The 19073-nt window shown below is 41.0% G+C and overlaps 1 long non-coding RNA gene across 1 annotated transcript; it reads left to right on the plus strand.

Moving 5' to 3' along the window:
• Positions 1-10206: 10206 nt before the first annotated feature.
• LOC311258522 lies at positions 10207-13020 on the plus strand. The gene is made up of 2 exons (XR_014622739.1): positions 10207-10804; positions 12623-13020. It is a non-coding gene; the product is annotated as an uncharacterized lncRNA (long non-coding RNA).
• The last annotated feature ends 6053 nt before the right edge of the window (positions 13021-19073 follow it).

A 19073-nucleotide genomic window follows, 5' to 3' on the forward strand; every position in this document is an offset into this window, starting at 1 on the left:
ATCTGCTGCTCACTCAGACAGACACAATGGAATCTGAGCCGCGGAGCTCCACCGCTGCTCATATTGAAGCAGTTAAGGATTTGTTCATTGACTCTGCCCATTGTCGACTGTTGATAAGAAATAAGGGAAATACTGCTTCTTCTTTTCTTTTTTTTTTTTACCCTCAGTCAGCTTCATTTCCTTCCTGATGTGTTTTTCCGCGGGGATAAGAGGCCATGAATACGCTAAGTATCCTTGAGGAAATGTGAGCAGAAAGCATGCAGTCGATACAGTTAAGCATGAGTGGTTACATTCTCTGCTTTGCCCTGTGTGTGAGTGGTGTCGAAAATGAGGCGCAATGGAACTGTAGTTTTCGTCGGTGAACTGAGAAGAAGAATAAAATAAAACTTTACACCTACTTGACGTCCGTCATCACAAGCGCTTCAGACGAGGGAACTTTTACTGTCAGACACTGAAGGATGTGAAATGACAAAATGACACAACAATGTTTAGCCTGGACCATTTAGACTTGCAGATGGCAGTCACGCTACAACGTAGGGGTGTTAAAACATGAATATGTTATTTGATATAGAGAGATACGAACATTGTGTAATTTTTGGCTGTAATCCATTTAAAAAACTTCAGAAAAACGACCACCTCTAGTGGCCATACAGATTATTACAGCAGTGAAGGAGGAAGTCTGGTAAAGTCACATACGAGAGAGAGTCCATGTAAGGAGGACTTTGGGGGAACAAGCAAAGGGTCGTGTTAGTGTCCAGTGTGAAACCAAAATTAAACCTTGTTTTAACTTACTTTAATGTCCGTGATGTGAAGTTGTGTCACGTACGCTAACCAAGTAGTTTTAGTGCCTAAACCTGAGCAGAGCGCAAACATACGATGAAGGTCCAGTATGTCTGTCACTGGCACGCTGCAACAGTCATGTTGTTTTAGGACTGGGGACATACTGTATGTCGTTTTGACCACTTCAGTTGTTCAGGTATGAGGATGTGTTGAACTTAACTGATGTTGCACAGGTGCTATTTTTAACCTCTCGATCTGTGAGCCAATTGGTGTGACTTAACAGTAGATGCAGAACACCCATGAAGTGCTCTGATAGGTCATCTAGACTTCCTCCCCACACCGAAAGAGAAGTCATGCAAAAACACCCTATTTGATGCTGACTTGTAGTTCCCCTGTCCACACACCGAAAGCCAGGCTCAAAACTGGATTAATAAAATACATTTTGATTCCCTCTTTAGCCTGTACTGTATGTCTACGTATTTCTGTATCATGAGGTTGGATATTATTGCCAGCCTATGTGATTCAAGTAAAGTTTGATAAAGTTCTTGTTTTTTTTTTTTGTTTGTTTTTTCAGCCAGCTGTGGAAAACCAATGTCACGTCTCTGGAAGTCTACACAAAGCCTGCTTGACGGCCCTTGCAGATGTATATTTTATGGCAGCTAAGTTTACACGTGTTAAGAATGAAGAGTATTTCACAAAAATGTTCCTGTGTGTAAACAGATACAAATAATACTTTTTGCTTTGCATTCATACTACAGCACGTTTGCCAGAATTCAGTATTTTTTAGTTTCAGGAAGGAAGTGAGACATTCCCTTCAAAGCTTTGTGTTATTTTAGTAATATAATTCATCAGCTAAGCTATGGTGAACACTAATTTAGTTTTTCGAATCTGTGCTTGTCAGAGATGCGTAGGTGGCTCCGCCTGACCTTAACAATCCTCTTTTGGCCTTGATATAGAAGACTGGCTATTGGCAGAAAACATGTCATCAAACATGCTTCTCGGAGGAATTTCCATGCAGATTTTCCCGCTATTAAACCGCTCCAACATCTTCAGGCCTTGTAGGAGGATGGAGAAAACGCGAACTTGTTAAAAAGGGCTAAAAATGCATCCATTTAACATGAGCATTTAACATGGTGAACTAGATTTTAATCCTTCATGGGGAGTTCATAAAAAAAGCTCTCCATTTGCCAGCAGAACACTTAGTGAGATTAAAAAGCCTCCCCTAACAGCCTCGTTGTGAGTCAGCCCTGCCTGTATTAATGTCTTTGTAGATTAGGCACAGCGTGGGGGCATGCTAGGGGTCACTGCTAGAACCAGGTAGTACAAGCAGATTTTTGCCCCCACCCGTGACTGGCCAACAGCTGGCTTTAAAGCGCACCGCTGGCCCTGCTGATTAGATGAAGTACCCCAGTTTATCCCGTCTACTCCCTCAACCCTGACCAGGGAGCTCAGGGTGCGTGTTTATGCGGCAGCCTAAACACATAGTGCACTGAATGAAACCCCCATAAAGAAACGATTGCAGACGCACCCCGCTCCCCGCCCAGGTGATGACTCACACATTCCAGTTCATCTCAGGATAAACAAGGAAGAGAATGAAAAAATGGAGAGGAAATTAGAATAAAAGGGGAAAGCGAGACAGAAGCAAGGCCGAGACAGAGGATAAACAACAAGGAGGTACAATGTGGGGTCGCTGCTGCCATTCTCCGTGTGTTGCCCCGAGGCTCAATGTCTCAGAAATGTTGCATTGAAACCAAACAGGGATAACTAATTGTACATTTCAAATGCAAAGCCTGCCTACAGGGTAGTTTGGCAGGATTGCATGTAAAAGGATTTATACGTGTCTGCTCCACAGAGAAAAGCCAACGGACGTGCATGCCAAACTGCATGCCTCTTCTGAGTTAGACAGAGAGGCAAAACAAAACAATCAAACGAGAAGCATTGTATTCTCCTCTCAAAGGCCTTGCTGGGTTTGACAAGGGCTAAGTGGCGCCACTGTAAGCATCAACCTCACGTTAAGGCATCTCCCTAATTCTTCTTAGAGGCATCACAGCAGATGCGAACATCGAGCAGCGAGGGGCTAGTCATCAGATGCACTACCAAAGAAGGATAAGAGGAATGGTGCATGTCTGTTATGCATTTTGGGATGCGACAATACTGCACTCATGACACTATAATTTTATTCTTTCAAAAGGAGCCATTTGTAATTTCTAGCCACCTGCATCACATGAATAGGGAGCAGTACCCCCCCCCATTTCTTTTTTTTTTAGCCATTTATCGTATATATTTAATTTGCTTCTATGCAAATTCATTATTGCAAGTTGTTAAAATTGTAAAGACCGAAGTAATTACTTCTATGTATATATTTATTTACCCATATATCCACCATTGCTCAGTTGCTGCATGCTTTTGTTACACAATAAGTGCTAAATAAAACTTTTGGAGGTAAACATTTGATACTCAATTTTGAGAACAACAAACACAGATCTGTGTAAACGGGCAAACTAAACGACCCACACTTGAGTAAAGCTGGCACAAAAGCCTTTCCAGCAGCTTGGAAAGTTTCAGTTCAGTTATTGTCAACACAAAAGCCTCTCATGTTTTGCATTTAAAAAGTTGACAAAATTTAGAAACATATCAGACATATCCTTCTTTAGGGAAAGCAATTTGCCTTGGTGTCTGGTGCATAGAAAATGAAGGCCAATTACTGCGACAGTAAAGACCATGAATACGGAACACAAAAATTGCAATATAAATAAAAGGAAATACAATAACAAATACTATGGCAAATATGTATGCTTAGACTTAAAGCTGTACAGTTTATGCAAACCTCTTCATCATGGGATGTGCTAAAGTTCACAGTACAGGGAGTATATGTTATGGTCAAAGATGTCAGCTGATGTAATATATAGAAACAGACGTCCACTGGGGGGGCTTGTTGATGAGACTAGTTGCAGATGAGAAGAACAAAGGGCAGGATGGTAATTCATCACTGGGGATGGCTGGACTGGAATTCTGCTCCTAAAAAGACAAGTGTGGCAGGGCAGCTAATTTAGTTCAGACACATTGTTGTTATTACAGCATGTTAGGACTGTGTTTATTATACAGTGTGAACAGTGATGTGATCATAATCACATATATACAGTGTGAACACTGTAGTGTTTTGAATGTTTTTTGTAAAGCCATCTGTACATGTAGGATATGAAGATCTTTACATTTTATTATTACAGGCAGGATTTATTCATTTTTTTCAAACAGATGATATCAGTACTTTCGGATCTTCAGCCACTTTACACTTACTTGTCACTGTCACTCGGTCCAAAGCTTGATACAGCAGCATCTTCCGGCTGTGCAGGCCTGGTCATTTCTTCATGAGGGTAGAAGCCAGAGCTGCTCCTTGTTCGTTCCTCGAGCAAGAAGTTCATGATTGACTGACTGTACACAATATCTAACATTCATCGCTGCAGTGAAACAGGCGTAATAAACCATGTCATGTCCTCAAAAACGTATAGCAAAGTTACATAACCTCGCCTGATCTCGTAACAGTAATGCCGAGTCATTACAATAACAAGAATTGAAGGATGATAGTCTGTTTACTACTGGGTCCATATAATCGCAAATTACAGTCATATGTTACAAATAAAGGCAACTAATAACTGTCAGCAGAGCAAGAACAGAGCCAGTCAAAATAAGACTGCTATTTTATGATCTGATGATGATGATGATGATGTGGTGTTTGTGTATACAGTACATTTACAGCTGACTTAGCTCAGCTTTAGCAACGCCACAGTACCTAGAAAACGGTCACATCACGCTAACTGTTAGAGTTTGTGTTGTAATTATTTTCACTAAAGATATGTTTCAGTAAACAGACAACGTTAAATGTTATGTACCGGTCTAAAGAAACCTTGTGAGTTCATCTTTAACTTGTCCACAGCTGTCTCCAGTGTTAGAAAGCCCAGACAATATGTACTCCTGATTAGCTTCTTTTTCGTCACTTCTTTTTTTCTGCTGTGGACATGGCATCTTTTGAAGAGCTGTTGTTTGAGATGATGATAGAAGTCATTTTTCTGGTGGCTCAGGCAGGTGTAGTGGCGGAGACTCACAGTGGCGTCAGCTGAGGCTTTGGTGAGTGTCACATGGAGAATCCACAGTGGAGTGAAGGCTGGTGGCAGAGGTGCTGGAGGCTGGGTGGCAGGGTGGCAACGGAGCTGGAACATGAAGGTAGTTTGATCACTGGAGAGGTTGAGGAGAAACAAAGTTAGCAGAGTTGCAAACACAAGAGAGGAGAGTCATAGGTAGTTGCTAGCTGAGAGACTATGTACCACTTCAAGGAGATGATCTGGCAGCGAGCAGAGCAAAGACCAGATTATTTGAGCTGGCACTGATGATCAAATGCGCTGCAGCCATCAAGAAGGCCACACCCAGCCTCTGCAGAGCACCTCTGAAAACACAATAGCACAACAGAAACACCAAACAACAAAAAAGCCACACTAACAGTACAAATCATGACATTTATTCCTATATGAGATTATATATTGGCTTATATTTTGGATATCGTTTTATATTGTGACATGGCACAAGTGTTATCTTTTCCTGGTTTTAAAGGCTTCATTTCAGTTAAGTGCTGTCAGTTTCTGAACTTACCAGACTGTTGTAATACTTGCCTTTACCCACTTAGTCATTCCATCCACCTTCCTGATGATTACTTCTTAAAAGTCTCATTGTGTTAACATTTTGTGAAAGTACTCATCCCTTCAATATTGTCACAATATCTATATCAAGGTAATTGGTTGGAATTTTTCCCCCAGTCCAAACTTTGATGAAGTGCTTTTGAGGAGTTTTCAAATTATCAAGCTATATATTGTACATCACGATATAGCCAAAAAATATTGTGATATTATTTTAAGCCTTACCTAATCAACCCTTCTTGACAGCCAGTAGGCAAAAATACAAGCTTTGTAATCATCACAGAGCCAAACCAAGCAAAATACACAACATAAGAGCTTCCATACAAAAATGCAGCCCAAAGTGCTTCACAGACCAGAAGTGAAACATAGACAATAATAAGAACAAAAAAACATTTGTCACTTCTGGCCATAAAAACAAAACAATGACTTAGAAGAAGTTAAACAGTTTGCAGTTGAGTGAAACTGCACAATAAGATGATAATTCTCTGTGGCTTCATCACTCTGAGCGACACCTTTCACATTACACGTTGTCATTTGATCCATTATTAATGTGGAAATATTGATTAGAGCAGCTTCAAAGACTGAAAAATGTCAGTACAGACAGAAGTTTTAATTAATTATTTGGTATTAAATTCAACCTAATCATAAGCTTAATGTCTCCAGATGTGAGCCTATATGTATGATTATCTCCATGCAATACATTACATTAGCAGAGCAAAGAATCTGTACAGGATAAAACCGAGCAGAAACGCTGACTGACTAAAATATAAAAGAAGATAAAGGGACTGCGAGTGAAAGAAAAAGAAAAAGAAGACTGGGATTGAAAAAAAAGAACTGAAATTCAGCCCACAGAATTCAAACAGAGAACCTGCATTTCAAAGCAAATGGAAATTGATTAATGTATTCTCTTTGAACGCTGGTAACCTGGCCAATTTGTGCCGAGGTTTACTTTTAGATACGAGCCTGTATCATAAAAGCATTATCATGCAGATTGAGTGAGAAAAGACGTGCTCAGCGCATGCTATGACATCAAAATAAGTCCTGAGGGCTAGAATGAAGCATATGTCCACGTGCCTTATATGGACTAAAAAGATCCTCATAAAAAGCACAGTAGTGCAGGTAAAGTAATAGAATTAGAAGTATGTCTGTATAAAGCTGATGGTATATTACTCTGGTATGAAGTAGATCTATTGAACCCCTTGGAGCTAATATCCAAGATTAGAGTGAACAGATGTCAGAGCCATATGAGAATCAGTACTTTAGGGATAAAGTACATGCAGTATATGTGACTTAGGTTCAAATCTGATCTGGTTTATGCAGTTTAAGGAAACTCCAGTTCATTTCCTGTTTGGTTTGGTTCATCAAGACAGTTATCATTCTAAAATGCCATGGCCATGGGTCATGTTCATAGAGTGGGTATTGAACGATCGCTGGGGTCACCACACGTGCAGGATGTTCGGGGTTCGCACTTCAACCACGGTGCTGATGAGTGTTACACTACCATGCTTTTAGTTTATCGCTGTCTTCATATTTTAGCACAATGCACAATTAATGAAATTAAAATAGATTTAATTATTTGCTGGATTTTGGTGACAACTGACTGATTCTGGAATAGCTCATTTCAAACTTGAGCAGCTACTTTTCCATTTCCATTAATGTTAATTATTTCCCCTGTTTTGCATATTTTCTTTGTATCTAATTAATCAAATGTCATGTCAAATTAGTGGTGGCTTGTCTGAGTCAAAAGCCTGGGGCCAGTGTGTCTGGTAGTGTGGTCACAGCCTGGAAAAAATGGCAAGAATTAAAGATTAATTCAAGAGGTTTCTAATACCTGTTTTGTTTTTTTTGTTGTTGTTTTTTTTCTACTTTTATTATATTCTGTACGCAGCACAGGGAGATGTTTGGCTTTTTGGTTGTTGAATCAGGGGGGCGCAGGGGGAATCACCCCCCTGGTGGCCCCACATTAAAAAAAAGTGCCCTCTTGGTAGATTAAATATGATGAAATGCTGTCTAGGATGCCTTCTCTTCACTATAAATATGTCATGACTGTATGTGCTCTGGTGCCCCTCCGCATACAGCTGGTGCCCCTTTTATTTATTTTTTGCCCCTGCCTCTCAAACATGCTGTGTCCACCAGTGTTGTGCACAATGACAATAAAGACATAAATGAATGCACCTGGGCCTTTCTTCACAATTACAATTTTCACATACTGCTTATGTACAGTAGATTCCAAATTAGGGAAAAAATCCAGGTGTGCCTGATTATTGTTGTTGTGACTACTGAGGTCAGGCACACCTGGATTAATCAGTTTGTCCAATAATGGCAGACAGGAAACAAAGGAGCTGGCTGAAGTTCAGGAAGAGCGCAGCTGTGCAGAAAGTCAATTGGTGATAAAATGGCCACTTCCATATGTCTCTTGTATGCTCATGCATGGGTTGCATTTAATTTTTAAAAAAGTGTCAAAATGAGCAAGAGGAACTCATCTCATGTCTCAGCTTGCATGTTGAAGACAGCACGGAGATACAAATGTTGGTTTGTTTGGTGAGTTTTTTGTCTTGACAGTGAACTTGCTCCATTTGACCTAAAACAGTTTAGACAGACACTTCTATACTCCTACCTGCATCACTTGTCGTACTGAACGGCAGTCAGGGTGTTGTCAGAACACTGACTGGATACCAACGAGTCAAATAGTAAAACACAAAATGTGACTATCCTGGTGACTCAAGTGAAAAAAGTCAGTATAGATAGGGTGATCTCTTATCCAATATCTGTGAAACGAGCTGTTTTAAAAAAAAAAAAAAAGAACAGCAGTAAATTATACAATCGTCTCTTACAGTTCTTTGTATGAAGCTTTACATGCTTTGTGAATATCAAAGCCGGACTCACTGTCGCTCTCAATAATGGAGGAAAATTGACTGAAATGTTGTAGCCTACATCACGTCAATAATCATAACAAATAGGCTAATTACTGATACTGTGAGACGCATATTCACTGGAGCTGTCACTGACAGAAAACTCTCATTTTCTTTCCTCTAAAGGCTAAATAGCACCTTTTGGGAGCTTTGAACACATAATAAGTCTCACACGAGTGCCAATTGAAAGCATCGACCGGGCTTCATCTATCCTTTGCAGACGCCCAATGTCTCGTTTTAAAAAAAAAAACAAAAAACAACCTTTCCTTCTGCTGTGAATCGTATTTTTTCCCCCTTTCCCCATCATAACTCACAAAGCTCATAATGAACGTAGTCGGTGATTTGGCTCTAGTCATGAGATGAGATCAAAAGGTGATCACAACATTGCTGCCATCCCTTTTGTGCCTTATTACCTTCCCTTTGAAAAGGGCTCTCCATCCCATTTGTCCGGGGTTATTTCATAGTGGCAGTGGAAGATGAGCCAGCGGGGCTGCTCATGTGTAAATACACCTCTGACAGTAGTCACAATTCAGGCACTTCTGAAAACCACCCATAAACAACGGCACAGGGCAAAAGATGCTTACAGAGGCAGTAAGTGTAGACGAAGTGAAGCACAAGTGTTGGTGGAGGAGGCAGTGGACCAGTCAGGAGAGTCCCGGGCTTTATGTTGATTCATTACTCTATTAGGCCTCGTGACAGAGATAAGGACCAGCATGTTTCAAAGTGATAGCTGACCTCTGCGTTTTACCCATCCCGCCGCCAACACGCCCACAGCGGCGGCCGTTTTTCAAACACACATGCTCACGTACACACAGGAGGGCAAACACGGGTAAGCTAACTCCCAGAGCCGCACACGCATGTGCAAAAAGAAACATGAAAAGACATTGACAGAGAGACCCGACAAACAGAGACGGTATCTGTGTTGTGCATGCCTGCGTGTTGAGGGGCACGCTCAGACATGCAGGCACGCACACTACACGGATCTCGGCTACCACACAAGTCTGTGCTTGTGTGTGCAAATAAAGATAGCATCCCAATAAAATGTGAAATCCCCCCCTTACTTCATGAGCAAGCCTTACCTAGAACAAGAAATAAAGTAAAACTGACCAAGGAAGTGAAGACAGGACATTCAAGCCAAGTGCAACATTACATCGATCACATCACAGGAAGCTTTAGTGTTTTGCGTAGAAGACTCACAAACATACAGATATTCTCCAGCATTTACGTCAGAGCAGTGTGATGTTCACTGACATTAAATGGGTGGGTGAAGAAGTTAATTTGACTCTGAAATCATTCAAAAATTAAACTGCTATCTCTTTTCTTCTCACCAAAGCGCAGCGCTTCCTCACGCCGCTCTGACGGTACTAATGAACTCAATCAAGGCTGTATCATATTTCCACTTAAGGAGGGAAGGAGAGATAAAATGCCAAGCAAAACGTCACAAACAAAGTACTGAGGTTATGACATGAATTAATCACAATGCTTTGGTGGCCACGTGCTAAGAATAACTTCATGGGGCTGGGATGAGACAAGACCAGTCTGTACGTCCTTCAAACAAAATGTTTGGTTTACAACGCAAACAACATTAAAACCGTCTGGAACAAGGAAACAAACACAGTCTTCTTTAAAGCAAACAATATTTTTTTCCAATGAGAGAGACATTTAAATCTCCATTCTGATCTTGTCCACACACAGTCAGTCACACAACACTGATGGAACCCTGCTATTGACAACTGATATGATTTGCCTGTCCCGGTTTTCTTGGTCATTTGTGTTCTGTGGGTTTTGTGTTGTCTCTTTTCCAGAGTTCTGGTGTTCCACCTCAGCCAGCTTTGCCCTCCACACCTGCTCTGCATCACCTGCGTTAGCCCAGCCCTGTCTCCAGTGTCCGGCTCCTTCTCACCACCTGCAGTTCCTCCCCTCGTCAGTTTTGTTTGTTTTTAAGTCCAGTCTTGAGTTTGTTCATTGTCAAGTTGTCTGAGTTTGCCTCCTCTTTCCATTTTTCCAGAATACAACTTTATCCATTGATGTTACTGCTGATTAGGGACCACATTCTTTGATCTCAGTGTTTCATGGGTGATTCATTCATGGGACCGTCACTCAGGCCAACCATAGTTTGAGTCCTGTGTGAAGTCATTAGTGATTGTTTTAAGGAAGCAGTCATTTTAAGCGAAACCATGACGTTTTCCCTAATCCCAGAAAATACTATTGGTGCCTTTTATTTTGAAAGTATTACCAGACACTGCATAGTTATTGTTTAACCTTGACCATGGAACTGACCGTGTTATTGTTCACTGCTACGTGAGGCCAAACACGGCAGTGACACAGGATTGTCCTGAACAATGGAGAGTATTTCTGGAAAGACTTCCTGCTCAGCAAAACCATCCATCAAGTATCTCCATTGCTAGATACCACCAGGGGTAGGTGAGGAAATGTTTTTGTGTGTGTGTGTGTGTGTGAATTGGGTGACCTGACCCTTTAAGCATGATTATTTTCACCAGTATGAGATATGACACAAGGTGAAGCTTTAAAAAATCTTCTACCAGAAACCCTTTAAAAAAGTGCAGGTTCAGTAATTTTACAGGTGTGATGCAATGTAGAAATACTAATGGAAAATTTGACAGCCAAAGCAAAAAGATAAAAAAAATTGGAATCAAAAAAGCTGGAGGAATGTTTGAGCCACGTCCAGTTTCAGTAGTGCTTGCATTATCAGAAAGATACAGGTGCACAGTGCTTCTTGCTGGATACTTCTCTCCACTGCTATCCCTGAAGATCTTCAGAGGCTATCACTCCGAACCAGCCCTGCTCTGTCAGCTAAACACCATTTGGTGATATGAACATTTAAGCAGAATTGCAGTAACAGAGAATGACCCTGCCAGAAAGCCCACGGATTCATCTTCTATCTCGTGTCTCTGGTGCTGTGGGTCAGAAATTCAGCTGAATCGTGGCACAGTTCTGGTTCACTGACTGGTCATGGACCTGAAACGACCCCAAGGGCTCCAGTTGATGCGCAGACTTGATTTGCTTATCTCACAAATTGGCTGCATGTCCAACCATGAATGCCAAATTTTCCCTCACAGCCAGTCAGATAACAGCCCATGTACAGTGGCCACTGTTAATAGTCGTTTCCGATTTGCTGGCAGTTCAGTTAAAACGGGTCACTTCAAATCTAGATCCAAAATGTTATCCAAAGCAGCAGTATGTTTGTGCAGTTGCAGGTGCCACCTATTAACGGTTGAGCTAACCCTCATCGGAAAGACCGACTGTATGAGTTAAAGGAATAGTTTGACATTTTTGGGAAACAAACTTACAGTAGGCCTATTTGCTTTTCTGGTGAGCGTTATCAGAAGATTGAAACCACTCCAATATCTGTACATTCAGCATGGAGCTGGAGCTAGAAAGTGATTAACTTAGCTCAGCATAAAGACTTAAAGTCGAAAAATGCGCCTACCAGCAGGCTTCACAGCTGACTACCAACAACAGCAGAGAGCTGTGGCATTGCAAGGTAAACTTAGAAAACGCTGTACAGATGGATAACTAAACTGTTGTTTGTAAGGAAAGAGTTAGCGTACAGCTTTTTGCTAAGCTAGGCTAACCTCCTCCTGGCACAAACTCAATGTGTAGACCTGGACTTATTTATTTTGGCTACCTTGGGGGCAGCGACACACTGTGGAAACTCAACATTTGACATATTATCATCGTACAAAATGAATACAGCTTAAACTTGTTAGCCCAGGATTGCCCCACAGAAAGATATTGGGTTTCGGTGCATGTTAAAGGCTTGTGTGGGATTTATTGGCCTGTAGTGATGAGTAAACAGCTGAACACCCGTCATCACAGCCTCCCCTACTGTGGACCAAAATAGCAGAAAAGGTGAAAGGCCCTCTTTAGAGCCAGTGTTTGGTTCTACTGAAGAAACATGGCAGTGCAACATGGTGGACTCCGTGGAGGAGGACCCGCTCCCTCTGTAGATATAAAAAGCTTATTCTAAGGTGATGAAAACACATTCTTAGTTTTGGATTAGACACTAATGAATTCATGATTTTACTATTATACCCAGTTTCTGCCAATGTAACGCTTTTCTGCTCATTTAGTCAGTGACAGGTTTGGCAATTAACAGAACTCGCAGCCCATTATTGAATTAATTGCAGTAACAATCATAACATTTACTTTAGTTAAAGTGCAGTGATAAGATCACATTTACAGACATATACAGATACAATAATAATTATACTTTTACAGTTCCATCCACTCTTTCACAGGGAGGTCAGAGGTCCTGTTACAGCAGCTGGTGTTCTTGGCTGAGGACATTACATGCAGGTGTCTGGTGGCCCACACAGAACCTTGACGCTGAGTGCGGTTGATGGACAGCCTCTTCAACTACTCCACCTTTCTGCCTTCCTCCTACACACTACTGTACATCTTGTTAAAGCATATTCATATATAACTAATTGGATAATGGTATAGCCCATACTCTGATCTGAAGCATGTATTATGTAATGGATCGTTATGCATTTTTAAGAGCCAGTTAAGCCTGTATTTAAGTGTAGTAAAACTGTTGATATTATCAATTGTTAGATATGTTCTGATGTTATATTGTGCCTTGAATTGTGAATTATAGCTGAACTAGTCAAAAGTTATATTTGATATTATTATTTTACAGTGTGTTAGAGTACAGATACAACAGTGATGCTTGTTAATATATAGTTTATTTATGATACGTAGTCTATGAAACATTTAGCCTTTATTTCAATGTAGTTACAGACTAGAAATGTTTAGAGACATTGTGGTTATGTGGTTTGTGACTGGGGTGCCAGGATGTCCAAAGTCAGTGAACCTTTCATCAAAACAAACTTTGGACCACGTCAGTTATGGCCTAAAACAATAGGACAGGAAGCTGGTAAGGAACGTGGATGTGATAACATTATGTTAGGAAATGATTCACTGGTTAATTGTTTGGAAAAGCTGGATTTGAGTAGAGACTAGGGACACACAGCCTACACTCAGAGAGGAGCTGTTTGCCAGAAATGTATTTTAAAACATTCAAAAAATAACAGAAGAAATAACATTTTTAACATCATGTCAAAGACTTCTCTCTTGTGTTGGAGAGCTAGCCTGTCCTGGCTTGTCATACCACTTTGTACCTCAAGAGGTGACAGTGAGTCACTGTAACGTCAGGTGTGCCCTCAGTCCAACACGACTGATATTCCGATGCCAGCTGATCTAACTTGGATAAAATGATTTAATCATGTGGCTCCTCTCGACTTTTCAAATGTTATCAGACTGGATGGATCAAGTTATGAAGCAGGTTTCAGGTTATTTTGATGCTTAAAACGATTTATACATAGTTTAACAGACACTTCTGTCATGTCATGCGATGTTGTAATTACACGGTTTGGCCACAATGTAAAATTCTTCAGAATGGACTTCAGCAGGTGCCTTGCCCAGACTTCAATGCCATCAGTCATCCTCGGGGCTTGATTCTAACTTTTGTCTTTTATGTTGAAGGTAGGCTACGGCCCTGTTTTGTCAATGAGCAGGATAATAAACCGAACATGGTCGGAGCTCTTGGCAAGTGACCAGTATTACCACCAACACCACCCGCTCCCGTCTTGAAACCACATTTGGTCGCAAAGAAAAAAGTGATAGAAATAATGCGCAAAACAAGACTTAACATTGGTGTTGCTGTCCACCACTGGAGACGACACGCAAAGGAATACATTTTGATGCTTGACTTGCAGTATTTCTTCTAGACTGGTCATTTAACAGCTGTGTATGCTAATGTTGGCTAGTATAATGTTATTGACAGCGAAAATATGTTTTTTAAATTAGCTGTTTTTTGATACTTGGTACAGACCTCTTAGAATAGCTATAATATAAGACAGACTGTGCATTTCCTTCTTTCAATAGGAGTGGACACCCTAACTTTCTGGTGAAATGCTGCACCCAATTTGTTCCCCTGTTCTTATGATATTGAACCTTTACAACGGCCACCCTGGTTCCCATATATGACCCAAATCAACACTTCATTCCTTCAGTTTTTGTTTCAACCTACTTTCTGATTCAGATTCTCAAGATTGGACTTTTGAGATTTTGTTGCTGACAATGATGAAGTTATTTGAAAAAATTATGCTTAATTATAAGAGCAGCCAGACGTTTATTTGCTTTTTGAGATCAGTTTATGATAAATAGTAACTGTTTTGTGCTTCTCTATTACATTTCAACTAATTTGCATGTGAATTTGCTATTTGTAATGTCAAAAGGGTTTGCGATTTTGATTGTAAAGACTGTTGTATTTGTGGGATCAATTAACAGTATTATGTTGCCCTAAACAGAATACAATGCGTCTCCTGTAACCATTCACATGACTTCCTGCTTTCACCTCCAGCTTCTCGTTTTCATTGCTCATTTGTACATTGGTGTCTGGATGTCAGGCTGTCTGACCACATCTATATCTGGCAGTGACAATCACACAGATCTGGCTTTCTTTAGCCCATAGTCATATGACAAGTATCTTGTTCCCCCAAGTGTCTGGCTATGGTTAAAAAGCGTGGAATCAAAATGTGTTGCCTGTATACAGACTGAAATCAGATTTCTCTTTCTTGTGACGAAACACATGCCACTGTGCATACTCCATCTCTATATGTTGACAGTAAACACTGCACCGCTTGTTGCCCATCTGTGCAAATCCAGAAAATCCATTCTGACAGGCATGCTACTATCTGAACTGCCTGCCAAGTGTTTGAATTGCATGCATTTTCTGATTGGATCTGCTCAAGGAAATGTATTTCCATATGGATATCACATACATTACATTTCACTTTGTCATTAATGTGAAATAAGTAATCTGAATGCATCTCTCATGACAGTTGAGCATTTTTATGATTCCTCCTGTAGGTGCCATACTGTATGTTACTTGTGCAAATGATCAAAACTCAATCCAGACATGCAGACACATTAATTAAAACATGTTGGTTGCAGGTACAAAGGTAGTCGCGAACAGCAAAATCTATTTTTATCTACACAAGTAAATGTGACCTGTTTTGCTTTGAATGATAAAAGTCACAATTCAACGTGTAATTTTTACATTGTGATTCATTTCCAATGTAATGACAATAAGTGAATTAATACTGAAAGTGTCCTCTTTTTATAATAGAGCTGACCCCTGTTTTATGTTCATTGAGCAGAGGTCTGTGTCTGAGTGAAGGCAAAGATATTCACAGAGACATCCCTGCCTGCACTCGAGGCTCTGCCACAGGATATTGCGACTGCACTCTTTAAGAGAAGCAATAACAGCTCGCATTTCATCTGAGACTGCATTTCTTAAAAGGCGTAGCGCTGAGATAACCAACCTTTCCTTCCTCTGGCAGCGTGTGAGAGAAAAGGAGAAGGTAAAGTACAGAACAACCTGAGGGAAAGACGCCTTAAAAGAATTAGAACAAAGAAAAAACAATTGACTTATCATGTGAGTAAACTCACAATGTGAATCAGTAGATATAACTGCATTATTTGCCTTGTCAGTTAGCAATTCTTTTCAGAACTTGCCAATAGGGCGAATTGACCATGACTGAAAGCATAGAAATTAGAAATTATTCAAATGTGAAAGGGTTTCCAGGTTGCTATGCAAATGCTGGACCACTTGTGTTTGAACTGACTGCGCTGCACAGAGAAGAATCACGGCTATACTTTACTTTCATATGCTTTTTTTTTTACATTTTAGAAGTGTGTCTGAAACAAAACAACAATAAAAAAAAATACAATAAAGAAATTTGGTCTCTGTCTTTATTTGCTTTCTCACAGTAGTCATATTTTGTGAGTAGCACCTCACTTTGTGCCAAAGCGCAAACATACTTTTATTGACTTCCCACTTCAAGGCACGGGTGTTTAAACCTGGTGAGATAAAGGGAGATCACATTACAAGAGCTGAAATCCGATTTATAGAAAACGACGTCAGAGGCATCACTATGAAATTTAAGGAAAGTAATAAATTACAGGTTTGTGTGCATGTGTGTCTACTGTTTCTGTGTAAGTGTCTGTGACGGGGGCTTCTCCGCTGCAACAAGGAAAGGCAGACGTGGTGTTCCAAGATACTCCCCGAGCACCAGCAATTAATGATGACAATTTAAATTTTGATACGCTGGTCTTTGCCGAGGCAGCCAGGCTAGACGAGTTGAGGAAGTCACCTATCTAACAGATGCCACATGATATTAATGTACAGAGGCGCGCTCCCTCTAACCTGGCAGCCACAGGAAATCAATCACCTCCCCGGCATTACTTTCTTTTGACAAATATGCTCTCACCGGCCAGGTAGCAGAGCTAATGGCCTCCAAAGTATATCTGTCAAAGACACAGCCCCTATTAATTATTCAGTCACCTGTGCTCTGATGCTGTGGTGCTACATTACAATATTTACAGTGCTGCAAGAGGACGCTCTCCCACCGGTTAACTGTCCCTGAAGTGGCGAGCAGCTTTTGCATGAGCCACAATTCCATCTGCTCCAGTTCTACAGAGAGGGAGGAGGAGAGACAAGCTGCTTTCATTGCCTATCAAGAAACACGCTGGTCTCTGGAGGTGCACGAGTGTAAACATGACTGAAGGCCGATGAAGGGTTTGCATTGTGTTTAAGTCATTAATGAGGCAAGTAGGGTGTCATCATCAAGCTGTTGTGGAGGGAAAGAGTCAGTGCTGTCAAAGACCTCGAGCATGTGTTGTTGTTTTTTTTGTCAGTCTTGATGTGAAAGCATGCTAAATATAGTTTGTAATCATGTGTGCATAATGATGCATCACTAATGTAACAAACAGGGGAAAATATGTTTTAAAATGGCACTGTCCAGTGAGAAACATTAGAGGCAGCGTTAAACAAAGAGCACAATGGTGGCACATCCAGCTGTTACCAGACAACCACTGGCCACCGTGCTCTTACGGAGTTAAATCCCCTTTTTTTCCGCCCACAGATGGGAAGCAGGGGGGTTGGATTGGGAGGAGGGGGTAGTGGAGGGAAAGGAGGGAGCGATGCTGCGTTTAAATGAATGTGGGAAAAGTGGGATGAAAGAGTTTCCTATTTGAAAACACCAGGTTGAAGACATTGCCTGCAAATGTGTGTGTGTGTTTGTAATGGACCTTGGGATCATAAACCCATCTACTGTGACGTAGAGCAAATTTTCATATGTTTGCAGAAGTATGCCAATGCAGTGTTTTGTATTTTCTGTCACTTTCTCGTGCCGATAGGAGACAATCGGCAGAAAAGCTGCAAAAAATAACATTTCAGTCCTATATAAGATTTGATCACATGGTTTTATATGCACTTAATTCTAAATACCACTGTTGGATTTACATTTAATCAATGCACAAATAGTCAAACAGTATGTAGACACTCAAAATTCACACAATCATTCCAAAACAACTGCTGTTATGATGGCCTCCACTCTTCTAGGATGGATTTCTACCTGATTTTGGTACCTGGCTGCAGAGATTTGCTCCCATTCTGCCATAAAGTTGGCACCAAATTGATGTTTGATGAATTGTTTGCTGTAGCAGTGAGATTTCTCCTTCACTGAAGCTATAGGAGCCGAGGCACAAACAATTAAAAGCAGCCTCAAACTAGAAGTACTCACACAGGCTGGCCACACTGGATGCTTGTGTAGTGCGTGGCGGCTGCAGCGAGCCTCCTGCCTGCCCTCTGTCTACATGGAGTTTGACTTTGATAATTACCAATAAATATGATGACGTGATTTTTCTTTACCCCGCTGAAAGAGCGAGAAAGCCAGATGGGGGAAAGACGAGGCTGTGAGACTCCTCAATTCAATCCGGTCCGGCGAGGTTTGATTTTTTGCCAACTGAACCGGCATTAGCCAGGTGTTACGTTAAGGTGGAGAGAAGGAGCAGCATGTAGCTACAAAGCAGGAGTCCCGGGATAGCCGATTAGCTCAGCTCCACAGGTTGTGTGGTGCTAACATCTTGTTATGTTGTGCTAGAGTTGAGAGTTGTGCACACGGTGCCATTGTTATTCAGACTGATGTCGAGAGAGCGGTTACTTGAATTGTCGCTTCTGTCATCTTCTCTCAAGTTTCACTCTGCCGAAGTCTCGTTTTAATTCTTATTTTGATTTAAACTTTAGTATAAGAAACATTATGCAAATAGTTTTTGAGAGAAATGAAAACAGGATGTGTCACAGTCGACATGATGGACTGTAGTGCTGCTCTCATACGTTCGTCTTGGGAGCAGCTTAGTGTGACACCTATGGGTCAACTTTGGTATTACCAGCCAGGTCACTTATTAAGCCTCACATCAAATCGGTATTAATTTGCGCCAAACCTATTTAAGCATTTAATATATTAGTATTAAACTGACAATTGATTTGGAAAAGTGCACCATTTTCTCAAATGAGATGGAATGACATGGCTGTACTGAGTGGTATCTATGTCACCTGGCGTTGGCAGGTTCAGTTTAGACCACAATCCCCCCAGCTGGCAGGAACGCCACGAAGCTTGTTTGATCGCTGCTCCGTTGCAGCAGATACACAATGCTTCTATTTCTGCCGCATGCAGGAGCGCTGCTCATCACCTAGCCAAATTCAGCACAGAGCAAACAGGAAGTCACACACCGAAACAACAACATAACATTTGGTTAATTTTCAGAATAAAACACTCTGTGTTGACGCCAGCAAAAAAATCCCAAAAAAGAGACAAATACA

Source organism: Pagrus pagrus, assembly GCF_965226575.1.
Source record: "Pagrus pagrus genome assembly, chromosome: 6".
Lineage (NCBI taxonomy): Eukaryota > Metazoa > Chordata > Actinopteri > Spariformes > Sparidae > Pagrus > Pagrus pagrus.